Here is a 27,920-nt window from a genome sequence, read left to right as displayed (position 1 = left end):
GCTGATACGATTTGCAATGCAATCGTAATTTGTCCGATTAGGCGGCAGTGTGCAGCTGTATCGAAGGCCTTCTGAGAGTCAAGGGACAAGACAGTAACCTGAATGTTTGTCTCAGCTGTTTTCCGGATCTCAGGAACGAAGAGAGTGAATTAGGTTTTACATTTAGTTTGAGGAAACCGAGTTGGTTAGCGCATAAGACATTTTCAGTCTCCAGAAACATGGTAAAACGTGATGTCGAAATGTATTCAATAATTCTACAACACAGGCTTATTGTTGTGCCCATGTATTCGGCGAAATTATTTTGAAAAGTGGATTGACCTGAGAACTTTTCCAATTACTGACAACGCTTCTAAGACCTGCAGTAAAATATTGATAGACATAAAGTACTTTATTTCCCATACACTATTTAGAGCCTTCATGGAAACATGACGGAACATTAGAAGATAAAGATTATTCGCTTGCAGAGTAGCGTGAGTGGATTAAACTGTAAATTTACAGATGTCTAATGAAAGAGAGAATTCTATCCGTTTGACAGTATATGTAATAGTAGCACAATGACTCTTTGTAAGCAACTTGGATGATTTTCATTCATGAAAACCATCAATGAAAACTGGTCAGACGTCAGTGAATAATTAGTTATTTAAACACTACCTGCGAGCTCTAAACTCAATATACCTAAATACCTTGCAAGACTGCGGATCAGTCGTGAAAAGTATAGTCCGAGGAGCTCCAAAGCAAACTCACTTTGATACGCAACACCCTCATTGGGAAAGTTAAATTCTACATTAATATTTTTCAGCAGGGTAAATCTCTTTGCACTGAAGCCTCTCTTTATCTTTCGATGAGTCTTCCGTCCTACAGTTACGTCTGTTACGTAGACAGACTTTGAGTCCTCTTCCTACAATCCAAACTGATGCGTTAACAAGCTTTCTCCCATTTTCTTGTGTCTCAGACATATGACAGCAGAGACAGGAAATGACTACATCTGCAAAGCGACTTTTTCAACCGTCCAGCGTGCGTAGCAAACAAAGCGAGATAAACAGCAGACGAAAGATCTTTGGCGTTTATTACACAGCTCAATCAGATACGCAGCACAGATCTGCTGTAGTGTTGTGACTTCACGTCACAAGGCGGCGATGTATACGGAGATACTTCTCCAGAATACAAACTAAACTTCGTCTCTGGACCGTATCTGCCACAGCTAGCAGCCTGGCGTTGTTCCAGCTGAGATAGAGAGATGACTCTATCTAAGACAATATGTCGAGAACACATTGTATTTGGAGGGAGTGGAAGCAACTAAAACGCAGAATGTAGCTTTGAGTGTGATTCTGAGCACTATCTGTAATACCTAACAAACAAAAGACAGTCAGATTCGATTCCCGCTTCAGCAAAGTTTTCACTTATGAATGTATGTAATTTGAGTTACTTCAGTCTCAATCATTTCTGGGACAGCTAAGTCATAGCTATGAATAATGTGTATGTTTTGTAGCTATCGTTCAGTTAATCAATGCGGTACAAGTCACTTGCGATGATCATTGTCAGCAGCAGCATTAGAGTATAAATCTTCTCTGGTTCGTTACGTTCGTAAAACTAGTTCAATCTAGTTGACAGTGCCTTCGTTATACAGGCATGCGATTTTGTCGCTGCCCCCTCCACTTGATAGTATATTTTCAAACATTATATTCATTCTTCACTCGCTGTATTCATTCGTCGCTGAGATCACATTAGTGTAGCTCCTGCGTAATACCTACGTGCTTTTGGCACCGGCCACTCAGTTGTGTCTGCAGAATATAGACATCTGGTCTGTAGTGCTGATGACATTCTTATCTGTAATCGCAGATCACATTGAGATGGCCGGCCGTTGTGGCCGAGCGGTTCTACGCGCTTCAGTCTGGAACCGCGGGACCGGACCGCTACGGTCGCAGGTTCGCATCCTGCCCCGGGCATGGATATGTGTGATGTCCTTAGGTTCCTTAGGCTTAAGTAGTTCTAAGTTCTAGTGGACTGATTACCTCAGATGATAAGTCCCAAAGTGCTCAGAGACATTTCAGCCATTTTGAACCACACTGAGATGATACGCTACGCTATGTGACACGCGGCAATAAATCGCGAGAGCGGCACTACGCATACTGATACCACATCCGTGTTCGCTCGGGTGCTCGGGGTGCTAACAGCATGCAATGCGATACGTCCATTGCGATTCGCCATACGACAAGCAACAACGCAACGCGAACCGCGTTTTTGTATCAGTTTTAGTTGCATTCGCGAGCTCTTCCTCAGAGGAAGTTATTGCAGCTTATCACTATCTAAAGCTCAATAAACTGAAAACGATAAGGAAGTACTGGGTGCACCTGCACAATGCTAAAAATATAAAACACTTCTGAACTATGGTTTCTCTTGAGCTCTCCGAAGACGAACACAAATTCGACGAATTCGACGGAATGAGTCCTGAGTGTTCCCTCTTTTTGGAATAACAGTCATCTACTCGGACAAAGAAGGACAGAAATCATCTACTTGCTGTTTCTCCTCCTGAGAAGCTACTCCTCCTGAGAAGTTATTTATTAGAATAAGATAGCCGGCCGCTGTGGTCGAGCGGTTCTAGGCTCTTCAGTCTGGAACAGCGCGACTGTTACGGTCGCAGATTCGAATCCTGCCTCGGGCATGGATGTGTGTGATGTCCTTAGCTTAGTTAGGTTTAAGTAGTTCTAAGTTATAGGGGACTGATGACCTCAGATGTTGAGTCCCATAGTGCTCAGAGCCATTTGAACCATTTTAGAATAAGACAAATTGGTTGAAAGTGTGCGAATGACTTTAAGAATACCATCACGAATTTTTTAAAACACTTAACATGGTACTTCATTCAGTGTGGTTTACATGTAAATAATGATTACTGAATGATTGATCTAGCATAGTATTTCTACTATTGAATGGGAATCTGAGAAACCTCATATGCTCATTTTTTGACAACATTATCTACGATTTTGTGCCTTAAATGTATACTATATATTATATTGACATATGGTACATATGGTATAGAGGAATGCCATATGATCTGGCATTTTCTGTGTTGTTTTGGAGTCATTGCGTCACCTACATCAAGAAGACATCCCCACATATACAAAACAATTGAGTTTTTAATAGAATTTTATATTGTCAGCAATGTTTTAAACAGAGAGACTAATCGATATGTGCTTATAAATGGCAAGAAAATGCTTGACGTAAGGCAATTTCTACCATTCCTACCAAAACAAGATATCATGTAGAACTTCTAGACTCACATATATAAATGTCAAAATGTGTCAAAGAATGGACCATGTGATGAGTATAATTCCAAAGAGAATGGAAAATAGAAATAATCTGTTTGATTTTTCTGCATACTAGCAATAACGTACAAGTTATGTAACTATTTTTGCTTATTTATTACAAAATATTGATAAAGCTCGTATGATTAATAAATAAATTTTAATTTAACGTTACGAAAACGTATCATGATCGTCTACAGTCCATTGGCATTCTTCCGCCTGCATTCATTTCAACGAAAAATGAGAAGAAACCCGGAATTTCAGCACAATTTTGTGACCTGGAATGTTTTTTCCTGGACATGCAGGGTTTCTCAATATTCCAGTCCAACTGTTCAGTATATGATTCATTCTGATGAGAAGAAACGTTGCTGGATTTGAGGTAAGATCAGTTACCGTCTATGGTGTAACAATGGAGTGGATCTTAGTTTAGGGGTAGACAATTGCTTGAAGAAATGGAAGAAGCCGATGACGATAAAAAAAATTTCGACGTGTCCTTCTCGGCTAAGTACTGTTGCTCAATTAGAAGTACCAGGAATCCAGCTTTTAGTTCCCGTTTACGGCTGTCACAAAATTTCCTGAAATCAGGAAACATTGACTGAAAAAAAAAACGCCAGTCACATTCATTTTATGATGTCTTCCGGTGTCTTTTCATTTCGGGAAGTTCTTCATTTGACTCTAAAAGCAGCAATCGAAAAAGGGAAACACGAGGCAGATACGCACTACGCGCAGCAGGCGGCAATATAGCCTCGCTTAGAGTGCATGGCTGCCAAAGCGGACGATTTCCAATATATCTCACGTAATTTCTCACGGATTGGAAGATGTATCGTTCCCCTTCCATTGTCCAAAGAAATCGAAATTTTGATAAATCAATATATGACCTAAGACGCATCAAACGTAAACTGCCGAGAGATTACATTCTATTCTGCAAACTTATCAGAATACGAGCCGTCTTTTACTTTACTGTGAAGTTTGACAATAACCATGGGCAGTATCGAGAACAAAACCACTTCATTATCAAATTGTGGTATCAGACTATAAGATGCGGATTTTTGTTTCTCAATATGTAACTACACTACTGGCCATTAAAATTGCTACACCAAGAATGAATGCAGATGATAGACGGGTATTCATTGGACAAATATGTTATACTAGAACTGACATGGGATTACATTTTCACGCCATTTGGGTGCATAGATCCTGAGAAATCAGTACCCAGAACAACCACCTCTGGCCTTAATAACGGCCTTGATACGCCTGGGTATTGAGTCAAACAGAGCTTGGATGGCCTGTACAGGTACAGCTGCCCATGCAGCTTCAACGTGATACCACAGTTCATCACAGTTCATCGGCGTATTGGGCCGAGCCAGTTGCTCGGCCACCACTGACCAGACGTATTCCATTGGTGAGAGATATGGAGAATGTGCTGGCCAGGGCAGTAGTCGAACATTTTCTGTATCCAGAAAGGCCCGTGCAGGACCTGCAACATGCGGTCGTGCATTACCCTGCTGAAATGTAGGGTTTCACACGGATCGAATGAAGGGTAGAGCCACGGGTCGTAACACATCTGAAATGTAACGTCCATTGTTCAAAGCGCCGTCGAGGCGAACAAGAGGTGACCGAGACGTGTAATCAATGACACCCCGTACCATCACGCCGGGTGATACGCCAGTATGGCGATGATGAATACACGTTTCCAATGTACATTCACCGCGATGTCGCCAAGCACGGATGCGACCATCATGATGCTGTAAGCAGAACTTCGATTCATCCGAAAAAATGACGTTTTGCCATTCGTGCACCCAGGTACGTCGTTGAGTGCACCATCCCAGGCGCTCCTGTCTGTGATGCAGCATCAAGGGTAACCACAGCCATGGTATCCGAGATGATAGTCCATGCTGCTGCAAACGTCGTCGAACTGTTCGTGCAGATGGTTGTTGTCTTGCAAACGTCCCCATCTGTTGACTCAGGGATCGAGACGTGGCTGCATGATCCGTTACAGCCATGCTGATATGATGCCTGTCATCTCGACTGCTAGTGATACGAGGCCGTTGGGATCCAGCACGGCGTTACGTATTACCCTTCTGAACCCACCGATTCCTTATTCTGCTAACAGTCATCGACCAACTCGAGTAGCAATTTAGGGATACCCCAATCGCGGTAGGCTACAAACCGACCTTTATCAAAGTCGGAAACGTGATGGTACGCATATCTCCTCCTTACACGAGGCATCACATCAACGTTTCACCAGGCAACTCCGGTCAACTGCTGTTTATCTATAAGAAATCGGATGGAAACTTTCGTCATGTCAGCACGTTGTAGGTGTCGCCACCGGCGCCAACCTTGGGTGAATGCTCTGAGAAGCCAATCATTTGAATATCACAGCATCTTCTTTTCGTCGGTTACATTTCGCGTCTGTAGCACGTCATCTTCGTGGTGCAGCAATTTTAATGGCCAGTAGTGTAGAAAGGATGCACAGCGGAGAACACGCTAGAATCCCAAAACAATGCTTCTTCATTTTTGCTGACGAAATACAGAGATCGATGTAGCTTAACTTCATTCACACACAACAATTTTTTTTTGCAATGGGATGACTCGAAATCTCTCTCCCTATACACCGTAAAGCATATGTTGCATACAGTGGGCACATCTGCCTGTAGCACAGGTCAATGGGATGCGATAGAGATGGGTGGCGGTGTTTTTTCATTGTTGTACAAGTGAGAACCAGCTGATGAGGGTTGCTTCTGCATCGTATCGCGAGTAACACCGCATACCGTACCGCATATCGCATCGCCTCTGTGAGCAACGCCGAACGCTTTCGAAGCTCTACCAGAATGGGCCATACAGTTCGAAATACTTTTCGATGGAGGCAAGTATCTCGGAGTAAAAACAAATTTTCGTTTCAAAAAGATAACGACAGACCAGGTACAAAATGACTTCGTGTAGTTTCTACTACTACTCTAAATACCCCTTATTCCCAGATAATCGAATCTTTCCGTTTAAGTACGAGCACTGTAGCTTGAACTTGTCAATATGCCCGGCTGAGATATCTTCTGAAGAAGAGATCTGCAGAACTCACAGTATCGTGATGGGGTACAGTCACATTGCGATTTGCGGGCTCTTAAGATAGCTGACATGTAACATGAACAAGCACGTGATACCCCGAAGGACGATCTGCCAATGTCGAAGATGTATGTGCCATGGGAGGCACATTAGTTGATATGAGACTAAAGACGCATTTCAGAATCAGTTTAGAAAGGCTGAAACATAATTACAATGAAAATCTCAGTTGTACATATTCTAGCTTGTGTCTTCCGTCACTCCAGTTTTCGCATTGTCCCATGTCAGTTACACAGCTTGAGAAAGAAAGTTAAATACGCTGAAGGGGAAGAGAAAAGGTCATGAAACTTGACGGGTTCAGATGGTATGTGAACCCACTTATCAGAATGACATAGCGTCCTCTTGGACGTGTATGGTTATATTAATTCGTTAAGGAAGCGTGCAAAGAAGCCGTTTTATACTCTCCTGAGGAAACTGGTCCACAACTGTTGTAGCGGCTCTTTGATATTCTGGATACTGGCACCTAGGCGAAGTTGACGCACGAGCTGGACCCATCTACGTTATATTAGGGACAGATCTGGGATATTACTGGCCACAGGAGTACCTCAGCATCATGCAAACACTTCATACACACACATGCCCTGTGTGGACGAGTATTGACCTATTGAAAAATGGCGCCATAGGACAGGAGGTTTTTTTGTATTTTTTATTCATATGGTTCTCATGTTGTGTAAAAAATACAGGTGTAGAACATTAGTATACAAGAATAAAGAAAGACAAAACTACATATAAAAGTCATAGTATGAAGGCTTTCACGACCGGATGACATATCTTCTGGTAAACCTTCCGGGATGTAAGGTCGTGGTCCATGAAACTCTTCACCTCCTAACGTTTCGTCCAGAGCTGCGCTGGAAATCTTCAGAGGGGTGTTTCTCCTCCGGTGAGTCTTGCCGACTGACGGGCCGGACGTCTGAGAGCGACTTATATATCGTAGAAAGTGGGCGTGACCAGAGTTATCTCTGCATATCACGTGTAACTCTGGTCACGCCCACTTTCTACGATATATAAGTCGCTCTCAGACGTCCGGAAGGTTTACCAGAAGATACATATAAAAGTAACTAAATCCCAATATCTAGGTTCCTAACCCATATAACAGCTGTATCGTCAGCTTCGATGAGGTCGCTCCAACTCCCCTGATAGGAAAGCAAGGTGCATTCATTTCTAATGTGCTTGACTGTCTGGTTCGGAAACCCACAGTCACAAACCGACACTCTACAGCACCCACTTATGCAAAGTGAGTCTGCGCATCGACCATGCCCAAAGCGAACTCTGTACTATTTGACCCATAATTTCCTGTCCAGTTCTGTGCCAGAAATATCACAGTTATACTTTTGGAACCACTCACACTCTTCAGGATTTCCAATAAGTTGACGGTTCTGGTCCCCCAGATCTCTCACCTCGTTATTGCCCGCATCTAGCTGTTCTGCTTGCCGTAACGGTGGGTTCGTTGAATGGAGTATTTCGTCGCAGGCTGGCATGTCTTCCCGTATGGGTAATTCAAGGTTCTCCTGTAGCTCGTAGTATTTCCTGGGCAAGGCCTCGCTTCTACGGATTGTAGGTGGGTAGATGGTGCTCAGCAGAGGTAGTCAATAAATGGATGTCGGTCGGATTGTTCCAGTTATTATCCGTATAGTGTGGTTGAGCTGGACGTCGACCAAGTTGGTGTGGCAGCTGTTTGGTCACATTGGGGCACAATAGTCGGGTGCTGAGAAGACCAAGGCATTGGATGATGTGCGCAGTGTGTGTGTTGAAGCTCCTCGCGTCATTCCACATAATTTTTAAATGATACTGTTACGAGTCTTTATCTTGGCATGTTTTTATACTGAAGTATGTGGTCAAGAGTGACACCAAAGTACTTAGTGTACCTGCTATGGCAAACAGTGTTTCCGTTAAGTTGCACTCTGAGCTCTGTGTTAGCTTGTTTGTTGTTCAAATGGAAAATACATAATTCAGCTTTACTTCTACTGGGTTTATGTCGCCACTTTTTAAAATAGGAGCACATAACAGTTAGATCTGTGAGAATTGTCTCTGCTTGTCCGAAATCTTTGGTTCTACAAACAAGTGCGATATCGTTCGCGTTGCAAAAGTTTGTTGATCTGGTTTTGGGGAAATCGGATATGTATAGACGGACTAATTGGGGAGCCTAAGACGGAGCCCTGTGGTAGATCATTACTTAGTTCCCTCTCCTTGCTCACTTTTTCTCCGAAGTAAAGGCAGAAATATCTATTGCTTATCATGGTGCTGATGAGAGTTCCGGTTTTCAGTACCTGATAACCAGTGGGACGCTGAATGTCAGTGATGTACCACTGTGCCGTCAGAGTTCCTCACACTATGACGGCAGGAGTAACGCTACTGTGCCTCTCCAAAAGATTGGAGGAATAGTTCTCCAGGTGTCGCAACCATATTCGTCAGTCATCTACGTGTGTACACAACCGCGCCCCAAAAGTCTGGACTAGCTGACCAGATGGGGGCCTTCAATGACTCCACTTTCAAGCTATGACACGAGCTGATAACACTGTCTCACACGAGTATGCGGCATGTCCTACAATTTGGCTATTTGAGCACGACTCACGCCCAGACTCATACTTCCGTATGTCGTCAGCCATGATTCTACAACCTGTACTCGTACATCCATTGGGCGTATTCCCATATAGGAGAGATATTTTACTTGATAGTCGCTTGCCCAGAGTCGGCTATAAATACGATATTGTAGTGCCTGTGTTATTCTGAATTAAGATGCGAAGTTGCATGTCCGAAGGAACTTTACATCGTAATTCGCAATAACAGAGGCACTGAAATATTGTTCTAACGCACTATTGTGTGGCTGGTCCACCCGCCACAGAGAATTGCAATCCTAATCATTTAGCTAACCGTCTATGTTATGTACTTGTATGAAGTTACGCTGACATCCGACCATATTTTATGGGTGAATCACTGTTTTTTATCAGGAATGGTATTTAATGAATGCTCAACGACGTTTTGAACTCACACTCCCTACCCCTCCATTTTCTTTCCCGTGAGGAAATCACAACAATTAGTTAACTGTGATTGCTTTATGGTCTGGCATTCCGAAACAGCGACTGACTTACTTTTGTGAAGACTTGTCGATGAGTGCCTTCACTCTCCATTTTGACAAGCTCTGGCAAAATTCATGCAGTGGAACAATACCAAAAATCGAGGAAGGTCTTAAACTTGCCCTCATCTCGTGGTCGTGCGGTAGCGTTCTCGCTTCCCACGCCCGGGTTCCCGGGTTCCCGGGTTCAATTCCCGGCGGGGTCAGGGATTTTCTCTGCCTTGTGATGGCTGGGTGTTGTGTGCTGTCCTTAGGTTAGTTAGGTTTAAGTAGTTCTAAGTTCTAGGGGACTGATGACCATAGATGTTAAGTCCCATAGTGCGCAGAGCCATTTTTTTTGTCTTAAACTTACAGGAAGACCTGGGACAGATACGAGTGCTGAGACGAAAATGGCACTTTTCAAATTTCCCGATGATGAACAGCTTCCGAACCTTAACTGAGCCCCACCTAGGAAATTCGGTATTCTTCTAGAGAAGGGAAAGCTCTGCGACACTTGAGAACAGATAAAACACTCTTCAGCCTACAAGGGGAACGCCACCTTCATTCTCTCACGAATTCAGTGTAATAACAAGGTACACACACAGCTCGATGACCCTGCCTATCGCAAGCTAAGGGTGGCTCCGACTGCCAATCTTCGGACAAAAACTCTAGACCTCCTCTGACAGGCTTCTATTACACCTAAATTAAAGTGACTGCGTCAAGAGGCCGCAATTACCCCATGTTTGTAGATCCGACAAGGATTGGCCCTCCCTTTGCTCGATAGTAAGCACCTTTTGAGTCTCTACCTTTGCTAAATATCTCGCTTCACTGTTGGGGAAACTGTGACGATCGTATTCGGATCCCACTGGATTTAATAGGACGCCTGAAGACGCTTAAACTACGACTGTTTGATCTGTTGATTTAGTCTGATGTTGTATCATTGCTTACGAAGGTACCTTAGATTAGAGCTTACCAGCAGCAAGTTTGAGAAAGACATTGTGGCGTTATTTAAACATGACCCTACCTCAACCTATACATATTTTAATGCCCAGTATTTTGAAAAAGTGTACTATGGTCTCATGGGAAGTCTTCTGTGTCCCATGGTGGCCAACTATTTCATGGAAGACCTTGAGGAGAAAGCAGTGCAGTCGACAATTTTCCAAAGCTTTCTCCATCTGGCGGTATGTTAACGATACACTTGCAGTGTGGCCCCCCGGAATGGAGACAATACCGATATTTCTCCAGTATTTGAACTAACGTCATCCGAATATTCAGTTTCCCGTGGAAATGCGAAAATATGGCAGTTTACCTGGATGCCATGGTTAGAAGAATTCGAGACGAAACGCTAAGACATGGTGTCTACTGCAAACCGTCTCATAGACAGTACTCGAACATTATGAATCACCTTGAAGAAAATGACTTATTGATACATCACTAACACGGATTCAGAAAATATAGTTCTTGTGCAACACAGCTTGCTCTTTATTCCCCTGAAGTAATGAGTGCTGTCGACATGGGATCTCAGATCGATTCCATATTCCTAGATGTCCAGAAGGCTTTTGATACCGTTCCTCGCAAGCGACTATTAATCAAATTGCGTGCATATGGAGTATCGTCTCAGTTGTGTCACTGGATTCGTGATTTCCTTTCAGAGTGGTCACAGTACGTAGTGGTAGATGGTAAATCATCGAGTAAAACAGAAGTGATATCTGGCGTACCGCAAGGTAGTGCCATACGCCCTCTGTTGTTCCTGATTTATATAAATGATCTAGGTGATAATCTGAGCAGCCCCCTTAGTTTGTTTGCAGATGACGCTGTAATTTACCGTCTAGTAAAATCATCAGACGATCAATTCCAATTACAAAATGATCTAGAGAGAATTTCTGTACGGTGCGAAAAGTGGCAATTGGCACTAAACAAAGAAAAGTGCGAGGTCATTCACATAGGTCCTAAAAGAAATCTTATAAATATTGGGTATACGATAAATCGCACAAATCTAAGGCTGTCAATTCGACTAAATACCCAGGAATTAAAATTACGACCAACTTAAATTGAAAAGACTACATAGATAATATTGTGGGGAAGGCGAAACAAAGACTGCGTTTTGTTGGCAGAAAGAAGATGAGAGAAACCCACTAAAGAGAGAGCCTACATTACACTCGCCCGTCTTCTGCTGGAATGTTGCTGCGCGATATGGGATCCTTACCAGGTAGGACTGACGGAGGACATCGAAAAAGTGCGAAGAACGGCACCTCGTTTCGTGTTATCGCGCAATAGGGGTGAAAGTGTCGCTGATATGATACGCGAGTTGGGGTGGCAGTCACTGAAACAGAGGCCGCTTTCTTTGCGGCGAGATCTATTTACGAAATTTCAATCACCAACTTTCTCTCCCGAATGCGAAAATATTTTGTTGATCCCCACCTACGTAGGGAAGAATGATCATCATAATAAAATAAGAGAAATCAGAGCTCTAACGGAAATATTTAGGTGTTCCTTTTTCCCACGCGCCATTCGAGAACGAAATGGTAGAGAAGTAGTATGAAAATGGTTCGATGAACCCTCTGCCAGGCACTTAACTGTGAATTGCAGAGTAACCATGTAGATGTGGATGTATGTGCAGGCCAAACGCTATCATCATCTTGCACAATGTGGTAGTGTCTTAAGCTCTTTGGTTGGATAAGCTCGTGTTGTCTCGCATTCAGACAGACTACTACTGAGTAGTAACGCCTAAGAACCGTGTTCTTTGGACAGCACAGTTATTCTTATAAACAGGTATGCAATGCTTTCCGATCAAAGCCACATCAATATAGAGATGTAAATGAGGATGCAAAGGTGACCACTGTAACTGTCTTCTTGCCGGATTTTGGCGGTATGTGGTAAAAAACAATAACTGTCCTCAAGTGACACGATGTAAAGAGAGGTTTCTGTTCGCCAGCAAAATTGAGGAATCTATTGTGTTCAGCGACAGACAATAGAAAATACGGCGTTTATAAGAACACTTGCCCGTGTGGGAAATGTGTTGTACTCCATCAATAAACATGCTTGGGCCAATCTGACAAATCTGAAGTATTCGAGTATTGCTTGAACATGGGATCGCGCATGTATTACGAGAAGACGGAAGTTTCATCCCTAGCATCACCATTCTGGGATTTTGTTTTTCAGGAAGCCATACATGAGCGCACGGCGGACAGTCAGATGGTTCAAATGGCTCTGAGCACTATGGGACACAACTGCTGTGGTCATAAGTCCCCTAGAATTTACAACTACTTAAACATAACTAACCTAAGGACAGCACACAACACCCAGCCATCACGAGGCAGAGAAAATCCCTGACCCCGCCGGGAATCGAACCCGGGAACCCGGGCGTGGGAAGCGAGAACGCTACCGCACGACCACGAGATGCGGGCTGGCGGACAGGCGTATCATCCTGGATACCGGATTCCATTTTAGCACTGTAAGCAATCCAGAATTAGCTGAAATTAATTGAGAAAGAAGAAACAAAAGCCTTCGATTATTTACTATAAAAAACAGTCTTGATCACAATTTATTTATTACGGTGACCGGTTCCGACCACTACTGTGGTCATCTTCAGACCAATGAGTAATAACCTCCTTGTGGTAAATCACTACTATGGTAGTGATTTACCACCAGAAGGAGGTTCTTACTCATTGGTCTGAAGATGACCACAAAAGTGGTCGAAACCGGTCACCGTAACAAATAAATTGTGATCAAGACAGTTTCTGAAAGTGAATATTTGTAACACATTGATCACTGTTCACTCCCACAATGTGTTCAAGAGTAATAAAAATCCTTCGATGATTAACAAACCCAGCTCTTTGCAGGAGCGTCCGGCAGGACAGTCATTGCCCACTGCGCACCTCCGTATGGCTTTTCTTCAGCTGATGGTTGGGGCATTATGAGCGTCGCTTCCATCCAACGGTCATCGCCTCCCCTCCCGTGCGGAATTCCAGCTCCTCGCTTGATAAATTTTGACGCCGCCATGAGAGTATCACCAGTTGTACGCTGCGGTGGTATCGGCAGCAACTGGAACCACCCGATAATGTCGAACAGTTGTTTCGATGAAATACTGTGTAACTTGCAAAATATTTTCCGATGGCAAATCCGGGAAGAGTATTTGCAACAGGTTCGTCCAGAGAGCCTAAAGAATTGGTATCATCATACATCATACTCATCACATAATCGTCATAATCATCACATCATACCTGTAAATGACGAAGAGTTGGTTTTAATTGAGAGATTTCGAATTAATAAGCAGATGCCGTATTCACCACGTCTAGACAAGGAACTACCGAGCTACGGAGCAATAACGACTTCCGATAGTCGTAACTACTGCAGTAAATCTGAGGTTACGACCTCGTATTCTACTGGTGGTGATGGCGGCACGGCTCCCATCTGTTGCGAAGGGCATTGCTTCCGATTTCAACGGTGGATTGATTAAGCAAATTTATTGAATATATGAACCACAGTTCACCGTAGTCGCCGCTGGACCACGTGTTACGTCGTGGGCGGCTGTGTTTTGGCAGTAGCAAGGAAAAACGCCAACAACAACGTTTGCGCCACCGTTAGTCAGCCCTGATGGCGTTCCGATCACAGTAACAATATTGTTGATTTTTGCTACCGTTTCTCTAATAGAAGTCCTCCAGTCGTGAAGTGTCTAATAACGAATCTCTCATAAAAGTATGAAGAGGTATAAACGTCCACATTGCCAATTACAGACCATTTTTAACTAAACAAGTTGACAAGACAACAATTTTATACGATTATTTGAATCAAACCCAATAACTGGCGTATTCGATTCACATGAGGCACCGCATACAGTTAATATTCAACTCTTTCTACCGCCGATCGACAATACATGTGAGTAAAAATTATATGAATGAGATGTTGAATTTCCTACGCCTCTGAAAATAATGAAAACCAAAAAAAAAACCAAAACTAAAAAAGCTTTTCTAGTAGATACTCATTTCGCTCCTTTAAGGACATGAAGATATTGGTCTGCTTGAAGTGCATTGCGACGTCTCACTGAATTGCCTTACACCTTCGAACAAAATCACTTGCCAGGAGACTGAGCATGATTTCGCTTCGTACGTATTTTGCAGTAGTGAATCAATTTTTATTAAGGTAGTCCTTCCTTTCCTCACTTCCTTTAGCATTCTTCATCGTCCATGGATTTCATTTTTTGCCTTTTCTTTCTTGACCCCAGCAAATATTTTTTATTTCATTCACTGTATGTACAGTGAAGAGCAAGAGAAACTGGTACACCTGCCTAATATCGTGTAGGGCCAACGCGAACACGCAGAAGTGCCGTGGCATCCACTCGACTAATCTCTGAAGTAGTGCTGGAGGGAATTGGCACCATGAATCCTGCAGGCCTGTCCATGAACCCGTAAGAGTACGAGACACTGGGGATCTCCTCTAAACAGCACGTTGGAAGGCATCCCAGGTATGCTCAATAATATTCATACTCTGGAGAATTTGGTGACCAGCAGAATTGTTTAAACTCAGAAGAGTGCCACTCTGTAGCAATTGTGGGGTGTCGCATTGTCCTGCTGGAATTTCTCAAGTCCATCAGAATGCACAATGGAAGTAAGTGGATGCAGGTGATCAGACAGGATGCTTATGTACGTGTCACCTGTCAGAGTCGCATCTAGACGTATCAGGAGTCCCATATCACTCCAACCTCACACGCCACACATCGTTACAGAGCCTCCACCAACTTGAATAGTCCCCCGCTGACATGCATGGCCCATGGACTAATGAACTACACGTCCATCCGCTAGATAAAATTTGAAACGAGACTTGTTCGACTGGACAACATATTTCCACTCATCAACAGTCGAATGTCGGTGTAGACGCCCTCAGGGGAGGCATAAAGCTTTGTGTACAAGAGTGCGCCATCGGCTCTAAAAGCCCCTATCGATGGTTCGCACGCCGACAATTGTTGATGGCCCAACACTGAAATCTGCAGCAGTTTGCAGAAGGATTGCACTTTTGTCACGCTGAACGATTCTCTTCAGTCGTCGTTGGTCCCGTTCTTGCAGGATCTCATTCCGGCCGCTTCCTCGCAGCTACCTCGGAGATGCTGTGTTCCATCACTTGCGCGCCCAATGTTCACGTTCAAACTCTTAAATCTGGATAAATTGCCATTGTAGCAGTTGTAATCGATCTAACAGCTGCGCCAAACACTTGTTGTCTTATATAGGCGTTACCGGTTGGCAGCGACGTATTCTGCCTCTTTACATACACCTGTATTTGAATACACATAATTATGCCAGTTTCTTTGGCGCTTCACTGTATATGGATAATCGCCATAACTATTAATTAAGTTATCCTACTCTGAGACAAGACGGTAATGGGAAACTGTTGGCGGTTTCTATGGAACCATTACTCGAATTGTACTCCAGAGTACGTCCACGAATGTCTTTCTTCTGAGCTACAGAAACATGAAAATGGCATGGCGAGAAATGGGGAGTGTATGAAGGGTGTCTAAGGGCTTCCCAGCGAAACTTATGCAGAGAACTCGAAACAATCTTCGCAACATGTGTGCGAGAGACACGAAAATCGCATGTGGAGAGATCAGTACTGTATGAAGGATGTGTAAGGTCTTCCAAATGGAACTTCTGCTGTTCGCGACCTGCGTGCAAGCACACGATCTTGGTTGCGGACGCAAACACAAGTATTTTTCTGTGGTGGCACTGACCGCCTTCTCTCGCAGTGGGACAGATGTATTAACAGTTACGGCCATCACTTCCGCAAGAATAAACCGTTTATTTACTTTTTTCTCTATTTCTCGTTTTCATTTGACTGTCTGTCATACAGTCACACTGTCAGTTAACGATGTTTAATGATTTATTAACTTCGAGTAAGATAGTGTAAATAGCAGCAGATCGAAAATAGAGCATCAGATATAAACGCAAAGAGGGGTATGGACTGATACAGTGGAATCGAGCGGCATTGTGACCCGCATTTACCATAGGCAGGCTGCGGATTATTTCTCTCCTAATTTGTGGTCATTGCTGCAAGGGCCTACGAGGGATATCTCAGTTGAATCACTTCGAGCTATCATTTACTTGTAGAACTGCGATGGTGAGTCATTAGTAAATTGGTTGCACGTCATGCTAAGATATAGTCAAAGGTTAATATCTTTGTCACACAAGTTTCATCACCATACGCTCTGACGAACAGTTCTGAATTCACGAAGATGAGATATCAGTTATTTGCTACAATGTGTGCTGATGACTGTTGTTTGCTGATTTCACAAAACAAGGGGCTGCTCTTGATGCAGATAACAGAAGGATGACACATGTACCACTTGTTGCGGACCACATCATGGAGTTTCGGAAGTATTCTTGTCAAATTCGTGTAATCTTTTGAAGGTTTTCGCTATAACGAATATCGATTATTAGACTGTTTTAATGTTGAATAATTTTCTATGCCGCTTTTTCAGATCTTTTATTGTTTATAGGCGTATTTATTGCGATCGGGGAAAGTAAAATCTCTCTAAAAAGAAGGTTACATTTTCCAAACTCAGAGACAGACCTCCTGCTGACAGTGTCAGGTAACTATTGCACTCTTGGAAACTTGTATATTGCACTATATGCTGCTTCTCCTCGTGAAAAAGTTCGAGTTTTTTTTTATTTCAAGACATTCGGGATCTGTTATTGTTGTGGGTTGGCAGGAGAGACAACACCGTGTTACTAGAGGAAGCCGAAAGGCACGCGTTTTAGCTCACGCAGGCCGACGTGAGGTCTGGAACAGGACAAGGAAATTAGAGTTTATAAAAAACGGACGTAGATGGTGGAATACTTAACTTTAATCCATTAATTGTGAACTTCGCTCTGGACGGTACATTATTCACAGTATCAATAGTAACTGGTAATGGCGCCTTGCTAGGTCGTAGCAAATGACGTAGCTGAAGGCTATGCTAACTATCGTCTCGGCAAATGAGAGCGTATTTTGTCAGTGAACCATCGCTAGCAAAGTCGGTTGTACAAACTGGGGCGAGTGCTAGGAATTCTCTCTAGACCTGCCTTGCGGCGGCGCTCGGTCTGCAATCACTGATAGTGGCGACACGCGGGTCCGACGTATACTAACGGACTGCGGCCGATTTAAAGGCTACCACCTAGCAAGTGTGGTGTCTGGCGGTGACACCACAATTATAATCCATATTTCTGCGTTCTGGTTAGAGCCCAGAGATGTAGCTGCGGAATGGTAGCGAACACGGCTCCAACAGCCCCACCATACGGGCGCCAGTACTGTTGACCAATCTCACACAATCAAGTAATCTAACCGTAATACCAGTACCTTTCTCACTGTAGTTTACACCGACAAAAAGAGAAGCATCCAGAAGAGGAGGATTAAGCGATAAAATTTGCATGGGCTATTTCTTTGACAACACAATCGAGCCCAATTTACAAAGACCTTGGCAGTATTAGGCCACCTGTCAGTATGACGTTGTACCCCATTTGGCCCGGATGTATGCACTGGTCCGGTTCGAAACGGAGTCACAAAGTCGTTACTGTAACAGTTAGAAATATTCTAGGGTCTGGCACTGAGACGGAGTTAACGTCCGTGTTTTTCCAAACGTGTTATATTGCAGATAGATCTGGGAATCTTGCTGGCCTCTGGAGTACCACAATATCACGCAGAAAGTTCACAAAGACACGTGCAGTGAGGGAACTTGCATTGTCCTCTTGGAAAATGGCACCTAGATACTGTCCTGTGAGTGGTTCCAGGATGTCCGCGACGTACCGTTGTTCCCTCAGAGTTCTCTCATTCAATACCAGACGAGACCTGGGATCATACCGGAAGGCTCGACACACCAGAACGCCAGGAGCAATACCATTTTGCGTGTCGGAAGCACTGAAGGAATGGGACGTCCCTTCAAGTCGCTGCATACTCGCTAAGACTGGTCACCCCTGGAACTAGCTTAATCGGTGAATGCGGCACTATTCCTTAGCAGTCTGTGCTTCCCGGTTACAGCGCACAGCAAATGCAGCGGCTGTAGTTGTGCTGTTAATTGCCACCTGCACAGGGGACGGTAACTCCCTAGTCCGGCTGCTGCTAGTATCTGACTAATGGTGCTGGATCACACAGAGTGTTGCAGGGGATCTATCACTCATTCTCGTATAGCAGGCGCAGGTAATAAGTGGTTAGAATATGCTTGGTGCACAACACAGCTATTCTCCCTGATGTCGGGGAGAGGTGGTCGTCTGCAATCCCGGCGACGAATTTGGCTGTCCTCGTTTACCCATTGAGTCCAACATCGGACCACCGTCACCTCTGAGTGTCCCACAAATCTAAATACTGTAAGATTCGACCAGCCGACCAAAAGGAGACCAACAATGAGGTCCCTTTAGTACTTCGCCAGGTGCTGATAACGCTGTCTCACACGTGCCCAGTATCATTCACAAATCAGTCGATGTTCACGCACCTTATATATCCTTCCAGACCTGATGACACTAAACACGGAAAATACGAATTCACACTGGCGGTCATTCTACCTCTCACGAGAACTGCAACACCATAGTCGTTTATCTTACGTGCCATCCAGTGGTGTGTTCGTGCACCAAGTTACACTGACGTCTGACCATGTCTTATAGGTGCTTTTCTTTATTTGTCAAGTAGTATACATGGATACTGTGGTGTCACCGCCAGACACCACACTTGCTAGGTGGTAGCCTTTAAATCGGCCGCGGTCCGTTAGTATACGTCGGACCCGCGTGTCGGCACTATCAGTGATTGCAGACAGAGCGCCGCCACACGGCAGGTCTAGAGAGACTTCCTAGCACTCGCCCCAGTTGTACAGCCGACTTTGCTAGCGATGGTTCACTGACAAATTACGCTCTCATTTGCCGAGACGATAGTTAGCATAGCCTTCAGCTACGTCATTTGCTACGACCTAGCAAGGCGCCATTACCAGTTACTATTGATGCTGTAAAATATGTACCGTCAAGAGCGATGTTCACCAATTATGGATTAAAGTTAAGTATTCCAGCAGCTACGTACTTTTTTATTAGTCTCATTTCCGTGTCCTCTTCCAGACCTCACGCCAGCCTGCGTGAGCTTAAACGCCCGGCTTCCTCATAGTGGGTTGGCTGTCTTGCCAATCCACAACAGATACATTTCCTGGATGAACAGTTAACGGTATGTAGGAGTATTGGTCGCCGATTGCGCAGCTTGCTTATTGCGGTGCTGTGCTCATTATTGGTGGACTCATCACCACACGGACCTAACTTTTCTTAACAAAATGCGGAAAACTTGTGCTTTGACCCCAAAACTAGATTGTGTACTAGACTGTTATTTATTTTCCAAAAATAACAGACTTGCATGAAGTACACCAGCGGAAGACATGGAAAACACTTATAACAAGAATGAACGGAAAAGTGGGCTTTGTTTTAAGACAACAATAGTAACTTCCATGGTAGTAGAGGGTGATATAGAGGGTAAAAGCTATAGGAGAAGTCAGGGACTGGAATACATCCAGCAGCTAGCTGAGAACTAGCGTGGAAGTGGAATTACGACGTACTCACGTTGTTATAGTGCGCCAGAACTGAGCTGTGGCCTATAGTGAGTGAGCGACGTATTGACTGCTAGTTTCCTGGGTATATCCCTGGGCCAAGACCGGAAGACAACAAATCTTGACATACCATGAGTATCCGTGCTCATCAAAGTTTGCAACGGAAACACGGTGTGTGACCTAAATTTTGTCTGTGTGTCAGTATTATCTTTAAGAGTTAGCTTCATTCCCATAAATTTAGCTTGATCTGTAAAAGCCGATGTATTTTATATACCGAAGATTCTTGTTGTCAGGCGACGTAATTGCAGTCCTCGTGTCACTCATACTAACACGTACATTCGTGTCTAAACGGGTAAGCAACCTTAAACACGTGCAGCGAAAAGTACTTTACATAATAACACCATTTTCCTGCTTTCCTGTCCGATTCGCGAGTGGTGCGCAGGAAAAAGGAGAGAGTGTTGATAACATCTCTTGGTATCAACCAGAGTTGCTCTTATTTTGCCATCACTTCTACGTCTATCATCGAGACTCAACCCAGTTTGTCAGGCAGCTACCCTGTTGCGACATCGTACAGTGCAGCAAACGACGACGAACTGCAATTCCGAAACTCCTTTGGACGATTCTAGAGCTTTAACAATTGACGTCCTCTGAGGTACTTTGTTTCTCTTAAAATGACTGTCACCAGAGTTCGGTGAATATCTCCGTAACGCTTTCCTTTGTACTAGACGAACTTGTGAGGTATGTGAAGCTATTCTTTGGATCAACTTCCTTAACCCGTAATGGGGCCCCTTAGGGATATGGCAGCAAGGGAGGGGAAGAAAACCAAAGTGCACTCCGTGTGCATACCGGGGGGAGTCATTCCAGATGTGGAAAGGGTCCTTCCGGATGCCATGAAGGGTACAGGGTGCACCCATCTGCAGGTGGTCGCTCATGTCGGCACCAATGATGTGTGTCGCTATGGATCGGAGGAAATCCTCTCTGGCTTCCAGCGGCTATCTGATTTGGTGAAGACTGCCAGTCTCGCTAGCGGTATGAAAGCAGAGCTCACCATCTGCAGCATCGTCGACAGGACTGAGTGCGGACCTTTGGTACAAAGCCGAGTGGAGGGTCTGAATCAGAGGCTGAGACGGTTCTGCGACCGTGTGGGCTGCAGATTCCTCGACTTGCGCCATAGGGTGGTGGGGTTTCGGGTTCCGCTGGATAGGTCAGGAGTCCACTACACGCAACAAGCGGCTACACGCTACACGGGTAGCAGGGGTTGTGTGGCGTGGGCTGGGCGGTTTTTTAGGTTAGATGGCCTCGGGCAAGTACAGAAAGGGCAACAGCCTCAACGGGTGCGGGGCAAAGTCAGGACATGCGGGGACCAAGCAGCAATCGGTATTGTAATTGTAAACTGTCGAAGCTACGTTGGTAAAGTACCGGAACTTCAAGCGCTGATAGAAAGCACCGAAGCTGAAATCGTTATAGGTACAGAAAGCTGGCTGAAGCCAGAGATAAATTATGCCGAAATTTTTACAAACGTACAGACGGTGTTTAGAAAGGATAGATTGCATGCAACCGGTGGTGGAGTGTTCGTTGCTGTTAGTAGTAGTTTGTCCTGTAGTGAAGTAGAAGTGGATAGTTCCTGTGAATTATTATGGCTGGAGGTTACACTCAACAACCGAGCTAGGTTAATAATTGGCTCCTTTTACCGACCCCCCGACTCAGCAGCATTAGTGGCAGAACAGCTGAGAGAAAATTTGGAATACATTTCACATAAATTTTCTCAGCATGTTATAGTCTTAGGTGGAGATTTCAATTTACCAGATATAGACTGGGACACTCAGATGTTTAGGACGGGTGGTAGGGACAGAGCATCGAGTGACATTATACTGAGTGCACTATCCGAAAATTACCTCGAGCAATTAAACAGAGAACCGACTCGTGGAGATAACATCTTGGACCTACTGATAACAAACAGACCCGAACTTTTCGACTCTGTAAGCGCAGAACAGGGAATCAGTGATCATAAGGCCGTTGCAGCATCCCTGAATATGGAAGTTAATAGGAAAATAAAAAAAGGGAGGAAGGTTTATCTGTTTAGCAAGAGTAATAGAAGGCAGATTTCAGGCTACCTAACAGATCAAAACGAAAATTTCTGTTCCGACACTAACAATGTTGAGTGTTTATGGAAAAAGTTCAAGGCAATCGTAAAATGCGTTTTAGACAGGTACGTGCCGAGTAAAACTGTGAGGGACGGGAAAAACCCACCGTGGTACAACAACAAAGTTAGGAAATTACTGCGAAAGCAAAGAGAGCTTCACTCTAAATTTAAACGCAGCCAAAATCTCTCAGACAAACAGAAGCTAAACGATGTCAAAGTTAGCGTAAGGAGGGCTATGCGTGAAGCGTTTAGTGAATTCGAAAGTAAAATACTAGGTACCGACTTGACAGAAAATCCTAGGAAGTTCTGGTCTTACGTTAAATCAGTAAGTGGCTCGAAACAGCATGTCCAGACACTCCGGGATGATGATGGCATCGAAACAGAGGATGACAAGCGTAAAGCTGAAATACTAAACACCTTTTTCCAAAGCTGTTTCACAGAGGAAGACCGCACTGCAGTTCCTTCTCTAAATCCTCGCACAATCGAAAAAATGGCTGACATCGAAATAAGTGTCCAAGGAATAGAAAAGCAACTGAAATCACTCAACAGAGGAAAGTCCACTGGACCTGACGGGATACCAATTCGATTCTACATAGAGTACGCGAAAGAACTTGCCCCCCTTCTAACAGCCGTGTACCGCAAGTCTCTAGAGGAACGGAAGGTTCCAAATGATTGGAAAAGAGCACAGGTAGTCCCAGTCTTCAAGAAGGGTCGTCGAGCAGATGCGCAAAACTATAGACCTATATCTCTGACGTCGATCTGTTGTAGAATTTTAGAACATGTTTTTTGCTCGAGTATCATGTCGTTTTTGGAAACTCAGAATCTACTATGTAGGAATCAACATGGATTCCGGAAACAGCGATCGTGTGAGACCCAACTCGCTCTATTTGTTCATGAGACCCAGAAAATATTAGATACAGGCTCCCAGGTAGATGCTATTTTTCTTGACTTCCGGAAGGCGTTCGATACAGTTCCGCACTGTCGCCTGATAAACAAAGTAAGAGCCTACGGAATATCAGACCAGCTGTGTGGCTGGATTGAAGAGTTTTTAGCAAACAGAACACAGCATGTTGTTCTCAACGGAGAGACGTCTACAGACGTTAAAGTAACCTCTGGCGTGCCACAGGGGAGTGTTATGGGACCATTGCTTTTCACAATATATATAAATGACCTAGTAGATAGTGTCGGAAGTTCCATGCGGCTTTTCGAGGATGATGCTGTAGTATACAGAGAAGTTGCAGCATTAGAAAATTGTAGCGAAATGCAGGAAGATCTGCAGCGGATAGGCACTTGGTGCAGGGAGTGGCAACTGACCCTTAACATAGACAAATGTAATGTATTGCGAATACATAGAAAGAAGGATCCTTTATTGTATGATTATATGATAGCGGAACAAACACTGGTAGCAGTTACTTCTGTAAAATATCTGGGAGTATGCGTGCGGAACGATTTGAAGTGGAATGATCATATAAAATTAATTGTTGGTAAGGCGGGTACCAGGTTGAGATTCATTGGGAGAGTCCTTAGAAAAAGTAGTCCATCAACAAAGGAGGTGGCTTACAAAACACTCGTTCGACCTATACTTGAGTATTGCTCATCAGTGTGGGGTCCGTACCAGATCGGGTTGACGGAAGAGATAGAGAAGATCCAAAGAAGAGCGGCGCGTTTCGTCACAGGGTTATTTGGTAACCGTGATAGCGTTACGGAGATGTTTAACAAACTCCAGTGGCAGACTCTGCAAGAGAGGCGCTCTGCATCGCGGTGTAGCTTGCTCGCCAGGTTTCGAGAGGGTGCGTTTCTGGATGAGGTATCGAATATATTGCTTCCCCCTACTTATACCTCCCGAGGAGATCACGAATGTAAAATTAGAGAGATTATAGCGCGCACAGAGGCTTTCAGGCAGTCGTTCTTCCCGCGAACCATACGCGACTGGAACAGGAAAGGGAGGTAATGACAGTGGCACGTAAAGTGCCCTCCGCCACACACCCTTGGGTGGCTTGCGGAGTATAAATGTAGATGTAGATGTAGATGTAGAACCCTAATTTTATTCTACGGGCTGACAAGCCATACTGAATAATCTGTCGGATGTGTCTTCCATACACAACCTCTCTTGCGGGTGAATTAAATTACGTTGTAATTCTTCTACTGAATGTCATCTGGTGTCTGAAATTTTGACATTATTGAAAGACAATAAACTGTCTTTTTTTTCCCGCAAAATTACATTTGTGTTACCCCTGATATCACACGGTTTCTCTTTATAGCTTTACGATTCTGCGGCCATTTCCTTCATCTTTTACATTTTGGTTTGTATAACAAAAATGTTACAGTGTTCTAAACAAGAAGAATGCTACGCAGTCAGAAATCTACAAATCATCACTTTTTGAGTCACACTCACCGGTTAATATTACAGCATTGTATCCAGAACTATTAGAGATATTAGTCAGTAGGGGCAATCATGGTATGACATGACGTAATGAATGCAGGACACCTGAACTGGTTTTTCCAGTGTTCAACTACAAATTATGAGCTTGAAGAAATTTGTAGTTCCTGTGTTTGAACGTTCGAGGAAAAAATATGGTGCGTTCTATATGAAACTGAAGCTCGTAACTGGTGCGCTGTGCAAAAATTACATGTCTCTTGCGTACCTTTTCCTCATTTGCAAAGAAAGACATTCCTCGAAGTCTTTGTGTTGTCGATTATTGAGACGGAACTGCTTAATGTCGGAATATGCACACAATTTTGAGTCCAACCTCAGTTTGAAGTCATTTCTACGCTGCAAATATACAGAAATATAGGACTGGCTACGATACTAAAGTATTCGATGCATGCTACCTTTACCTACAAATAGGGTGGGATTAAGTTGACACTACTTTTCTAGACTCTAGCTCTAGCGTGGTGGTCCTATAAACGTAAGCGTGTTCGGAAATTTTCCCTCAACGCGTATTATTACCTTTTCAGGGGTGCATCCCTTTCATGGATACGAGAGGTGAAGTGCGTTTATCGCTTTTATCGCTAAAACATCGAGAAATCGATTAACCTTTATGTCCACATGGGTAAGTTAAGGTTTTAATTTCATAATCATAACTTTGCTACAACGCCAAACGCCCCAGCAACAAATTACTCGCCCGTTAAAACACGTTCTACATTCACGGCAGTGCTTCATCCTCCGCTTATCTCGACCAAAAGCTCTTTTTCGCCGCAGCAGGTCACTGAACGAAAATATAAAATTTCCAAGCAGTAATTTTTTTAACTTCAGTGACATTCTGCCTCAAAGCTATGGAGGATTCCCAGTCTACGCGCATTGATATATATTAGATCATTTTGGAGTAATAGGTTGTATATAGAAATATTCAAACTGGTACATGTAGATGCTAGTTCCACTGAACTTACTCTGCCTTATGCATTAGGAAGCACTGGGGTACGAACTGTGTAATGCCAACAGAAGACATGGGGAGGGCCCTGAAGAGGAAATTTAACATTCCACTTGCCTGCTGTTTTAAAAGTGCAGAAATATTGTTGCACATTAAGATGGAAGTATTATACGATCTTCTACTTCCACCTATTAAGAAACCTGCAACAAACTTATCATACCCCGATATTCGATGAATATGTGAGTTGTTTATAAACAAAACATTTGACCGTGAACTAATACTCTTATGCAGAAGAAACTCCGTTGCTGTTCTACAAGGGGGGGGGGGGGGGAGGTTAGAAATTTTGCAGCTGCCGAGCAGAAGGCAACTGCAGCGTTCTACACTACATCTATGTCCATATTCTCGAAACAATCATGAAGTGCACGGGAGAGGGCCATTCCAATAAAGCCAGTTATAAGGAGTTCCTCCATTCCATTTTCGTATGGAACGCGGAGAAAGGAATGTTTAAATTCTTCTGCGTGCACTGATTTTGTCCGATGAGCACTACGGGAACGATATGCAGCGAATAGTACTACGCTCCTAGATCTATTACATAAAGCTGGTTCTTGACCTTTTGTGAGTAGGGCTCCTGCAGACACTTTGTTTTCATCTTCAAGTATCTGTCAGTTCAGTTTCGTCAGCGATCTGTAACAAACTATAGGACATCTTTGCTGCCCTGCTCTTTGTCGTTCAGTATCACCTGTTATTCCTATTTTATATGGATCCCACACACCTGAACTGTACTCTAGGATGGGTTCCACGAGTAATTTGTAAGCAATCGCCTTTGTAAACTAATTGCATTTCCCTGCTGTTCGACCACCTCCCACCTGTTTTAGCTGCTGCTGCTGAGCAAATGTGATTGTTACATTTCATATCCGTACAACGATGTACAAAGAGATATTTGACTTACTTGATTGCATGATACAGTGACTCTTTGATGCTGTAACCATAGGAGACTAGGTTTATCGTTTTGTGAAGTGCCAAATTTTGCATTTGAGAAAATTTAAAGCACCGTAGTCTATCTTTCTTTCCGTCTGAGTTCTTCGCAAGTCTCGACTGAATATCTGTGCAGATTTTTGCAGGCAGTCCTTCATTACAGATAACTGCACTATCTGCGAAAAGTCGCTGCGCTTTTCATAAATCGCTGTTAGATTGTGACCAATCGATGCATCCAAATCGACTGTTTCAGATAAAAACTACTTAGTTTATCATAACCTAAATTCTACCTGATAAAAGTTGGTTATGATGTATCATAACACACACTTTCGGTAGCTAGAAGCTATACGTGAAATTATCCGTCTCTTTTTCGTACTGATCCTTTTATTTATATTTAGTCTGTCAGGGTGTAACAGTCTGTTTATAGTGCGACTGTCCCACGTTTTCGCCTGTGAGTTAACCACGCAGACTAACGTCCCGATTTGTTTTGAATATACACAACTGCGGAGGGACCAACGGCTGGACGGCATGCGTGGAAGGGTAGTAGGAAGGTTGGGGATGGGGAAGGGAATTACACGTGCTAATAAACGGGGACATTTGTTAGACAGAAGCTGTGACGGCCGTTCAATAGGTAATGCAACCCGTTTCTTTTCTCGGCCAATTTCCGTTGAAAAAATGTGAAATTAATTCTGGGATATCGTGGAATATTCCCCCCTTATGCCAGTGTAGATTCATGAAGTTCCGATAGGTGGTGGCGTCATACATAACCTTCGAAATGACGGCTGTAACGAATGTGCGTTCCAAGCAGGAAAATCTCACCGAATTTCTTTTGTCAGAAGACCAGAGCATCGCAGATGTTCACAGCCTCTTGCAAAATGTGTACGGAGGCCTGGTAACGAACAAAAACACGGCGACTCGTCGAGCAAGGCGTCTGGCATCATTGCAACAAGGTCGCGCAAAACTGTGTCATCTGTGCCGGCCGATCGCACATAGCTGTGACTCGTGCAATGTTGGAACGTGCGGACACTCTCATTTGAGATGATAGCCGGATAACAGCTGGACGACTGTTGGGAGAGCTGACGCACTAGTACGGCAGTTGACGCCCTTAAAGACCTTTGCCCTTTGGGTTTCTCATCTCCACTATAGGCCGGATCTGGCACCATCTGCTTGGCCTATTGATAGATTCAGTGTGAGAGTGATGGAGAGATCATTCATGCAGCAAGACATTGGCTCCGACGTCGACCAGATGGCTGGTACCTTGTGGGCATGCAAGCCTTCCCAGTAAGGTGTTGTAAGTCCACCGCATTGGACGGAGATCCCGTTGAAAAATAGGGATTTGTATCCAGAAAGGTGTGGAAGAACATGATGCAGTGGAATCCAGCTTTCAGAAAAAAATGTACTGCGTTACTTATTGAACCGC

This window comes from Schistocerca cancellata, chromosome 8 (genome assembly GCF_023864275.1).
Source record: "Schistocerca cancellata isolate TAMUIC-IGC-003103 chromosome 8, iqSchCanc2.1, whole genome shotgun sequence".
Classification (NCBI taxonomy): Eukaryota; Metazoa; Arthropoda; class Insecta; order Orthoptera; family Acrididae; genus Schistocerca; species Schistocerca cancellata.
This window is presented reverse-complemented; position numbering follows the sequence as displayed.